Genomic DNA, 4,017 nt, shown 5'->3' on the forward strand with positions numbered 1-4,017 from the left:
AAAAGAACAGCTAATTCCAAGGGCTCAAACAGAAAGTAAATGTTCAGAAAATGATGATGGCAACATATGTCAAATATGCTTGATACAATTGATGTATGGAATGTTATAAGAGCTGTAAGAGGTCCCAATAAAATTATTTTTTTAACTAAAAAATGATTCATTTGGTTGAAATTATATTAGAGTTTAAAAGCTAAGCACTTGGTTTGTGAAAGGTTACATTTTAAAGTGGAAGGCCTAACTCTGTTTTGAATCTTGCCATACATTCAGCCTCCACAACTGGACACCCCCTTACTGAAGGGTCACGGGGAGTAGACGAGCCAGTCAGGTTGCAGGGTAGCAAACATGAAACAGACAACTTTCCTCTACTTCTTAAATGCTTCCTCCTCCCTCCCTTTCCTCCACCTATCATGATCCCAATTCTACCTTACAAATATGGCTAGACCAGAGGATGTACATTGGTACAGATAGGAACTGGAAACACAGGGAATCCAGGACAAATGACCCCATCAAGACCAGTGGTAAGAGTGGTGATACCTGGAGGGTAGAGAGAAGGTGGGATAGAAAGGGGGAACCGATTACAAGGATCTGCATATAACCTCCTCCTTGTGGGATGGGGAACAGAAAAGTGGGTGAAGTTAGATGTTGGACAGTGTAAGATATGACAAAATAATAATAATTTATAAATTATCAAGGGTTCATGAGGGAGGGGTAAGGAGTGGGAGGAGTAAAAATGAGGAGCTGATATTAAGGGCTTAAGTAGAAAGCAAATGTTTTGAGAATGTTGATGGCAACAAATGTACAAATGTGTTTGACACACTGGATGGATGCATGGATTGTAATAAGAATTGTGCGAGCCCCCAATAAAATGATTTTTTTAAATCCAGCCTCCATATGTCATTCTGACTATTAACTGCCAATGTAAAAGTTTTGCTTTCAAGCAGAGCATGTTTGAAAGTAGATTATGCACCCTGAAGGGATCATCTGGTTTTTATTTGGGGTGAGGGGATGCCACAGTGTTTATTAATTTCTCACAGCACATAACACAATCTATCCAAAATATGTAAGACGACCATTGCCACCTTTTCCTTTAAGGAGCAATCTGGTCGTATTTCTTCCAAGATAGAACTGTTGGTGGCTACAACCCATAGCGGCACTATACACCCCAGAACAACCGACTGCAGGGCATGCACAGACTACCAAGTATAATGGAGGAGGCACAGTCAGCAAAAACAAGATAGACGACTTGGACTTGCTGAAATCACATCAAAAGACTCTATCAGGAGAATGAAATGGGAGACCACAGATTGGGAAACAATTTCTACCAATGACACATTGAACAAAGGGCTAATTACAAAAATTTATGGAACTCTAAAACACATCAATAAGAAAATAACAGGAGCCCCAATCAAGAAATGGGGAAAAGCTATGAACAGGTAGTTCACTCAAAATGAAGTACAAATGATTACAAATACATGAAAAAATGCCTGCAGAGAGATGCAAATGAAACCCACATGAGAAAACGCTTTACACCCACAATGCCAGCCCAAATCAAAGAAACAGAAAACAACAAACACTGAAGAGGATATGGGGGGATTGCAACTCGTATATGCTGCTGGTGACTTGTAAACACATACAGACACTGTGGAAAACGATATGGCAATACTGAAAGTAACCAGAAACTGAATTCCTATATGATCCAGCATTACTACACTAAGGCATCATGGCTTTCATTTACAGGAAATACATATTTTTAAACAACAATAACAAATTAAAGGAGATAAAGATGAGTTGAAGAGGAATCTTAAAAACTGCAGTAGATTTAAAATGTGTCCTAAAGGAGCTCAAAAGATAAAGGGCTAGATTTTAACCTAACTGCATCTGCAACAATCCACTTTCCAAGGCATTCTGCATGACGGCAAGGCCATTCGCATTCCTGGTCTGTGGTCAGACTATCTCTCCACTTTTTTAAAGACCACAACTACATTAACATGGGTCAAAAGCGAGATCAAATGTAAAAATCAGATTGGTCTTGATATCAATGTATATACACACACAGGATGAATCAGACTTTCCCAGTCTCTGTATTCATGATTTCCCGCAGAATACACACTGTGGTCACAGTGAAGCAGGCATGTTTTCAGCCCCCTATATAATTAGTGCATCAGAGTTGATCCTATGAGCTCTGTGGAACCTAAACTAAAATGTAACTGGACACTGGAGGCACTGCCAGAGTCACCAAATGCATCCGCAGTGCCACATTCACTGTATTCCTATGGTTTCTGAGCTGTACAAATCCTCTACTGTCAAGGCTGAAGGTCGTCCCACCAGAGCTACAGCAGTTAGGATTCCACTGGGGTTTACTGACAAGAGAGAAGCCACAGAGGCATATACAGTCACGATACTGACAGGGCTTTCCTTCTGCAGGAGATGACTGGTGTGAGGACACATGACTCCCTGTGGAGGGCTTCCCCACCTCGTTTGAATTTAAAGCTTTTTCAGTTTTGTGGGATTCTGTATGTCAACCCAGTAAAAGTTTCCCCACTCTCATTACAGCTACATAGTGACTGTCCTACATGAAATCATTGATGAGACATGACCTCTTCATTTTTTTCAACTTTTTATTGATTTAAAATTTTACAGAAGCTTGCCCTGTGGTCCCGGGGATCTGTGTCTTCCTTCAACAGTGTTTGAAGGGGGACTCCCTGCCTCCAACCTTCGACCACTCTCCAGTTTCCTTTCCTGGCATAACCTTGGGGACCATCTTCTTGGCCATCCCCTCTTATTGGGATCAGTTCCCACTTTTATTCTGTGTGTGGTGACCTCCAAACTGACCAGTCGTGAGGTCTCAGATCCATCAGAATGGTTCCGCCGAAGCTGAGGCCGGCGTCAACCGGCTGGCCAACCTGCGTCTATGGGCCTCTGGGCTTCTTTGGGGGACCCTTCTTCCCAAGTACTGACGAAGGAGAAGCGCGAGGGGGCCGAGCATCTCTTGAAGCTGCAAAACCAGCGCGGCGGCCACGCCCTCTTCCAGGAGGTGCAGAAGCCGTCTCAAGATGAGTGGGGTAGAACCTGGACGCCGTGGAAGCTGCGCTGGCCCTGGAGAAGACCCTCAACCAGGCCCTTCCTGACCTGCATGCCAGGGGGTCCACTCACACAGAGCTCCATCTCGGTGACTTTCTGGAGAACTACTTCCTGGACGAGGAGGGGAAGATGGGAGACCACCCGACCCACCTCCGCAGGCCGCAGGCGGGCCAGCTCCCAGGCCCGGCTGGGCGAGTCTCTTCGAGAGGCTCACCCTCAAACCGACTAGGAACTGCAGCCGCAGAGCCACCTGGGAGGGGTCCTCTGCCTCCCCGTCCCCCCTACCTGAAACCTACCGGGCCAGTCGCAGCGCCACCGCCCTGCAGCCCCTCCTGCAAGCCGGGGGCCAAATGGAAACAATAAAGCTTCCTTTCGCAGCAAAAAAAAAAAAAAATGTACAGAGTAAATTGGTTTTCCATTGAACAATTCGTACATTGATTGCAGGCCCCAAGATGTACCAGCACACTTCCCACTTCTGTCCTCCCTGTTTTTTCCATTATTAGTCATCCTTCTTTCCTGTCCCTTCCTGCTTATAGGTTTTTATGCATAAGCAAATGCTGTGCTGTTGATTTTGTACATTGCATGTTGTAAGGAGTGCATCCCTCTCACATGTTGTTCTTCCCCTCCAGGCCTGTATGTTGCTTGGCAGAAACCCGAGTCAGAGGAGTGAGCACAGTTCCAGGAGCGAAGGGTCGCTAAGGGCCAGATTCTTGGGATTCCACCAGTCTCTGTCAGACCAGAAAGCCTGGTCTATTTTTTTTTAATGATCCCTTCAGGACCAGTGGTGTGAGTGGCGATACTGGGAGGGTAGAGGGAGAGTGGGTTGGAAAGGGGGAACCAATGACAAGGATCTACATGTGACCTCCTCCCTGGGATTCAGACAACAGAAAAGTGGGTGAAGGGAGACGTCGGACAGGGCAAGATATGACAAAATAA

At 45.3% G+C, this 4,017-nt stretch overlaps 1 pseudogene; it reads left to right on the top strand.

Annotated features, from left to right (window-relative positions):
* The window catches only part of LOC115871303, a 6,510-nt pseudogene extending 3,066 nt beyond the window's left edge, over window positions 1-3,444 (top strand).
* The last annotated feature ends 573 nt before the right edge of the window (window positions 3,445-4,017 follow it).

The sequence above is a fragment of the Echinops telfairi genome, unplaced genomic scaffold (genome assembly GCF_000313985.2).
Source record: "Echinops telfairi isolate 266 unplaced genomic scaffold, ASM31398v2 ScPeMD7_5167;HRSCAF=5991, whole genome shotgun sequence".
Taxonomy (NCBI): domain Eukaryota; kingdom Metazoa; phylum Chordata; class Mammalia; order Afrosoricida; family Tenrecidae; genus Echinops; species Echinops telfairi.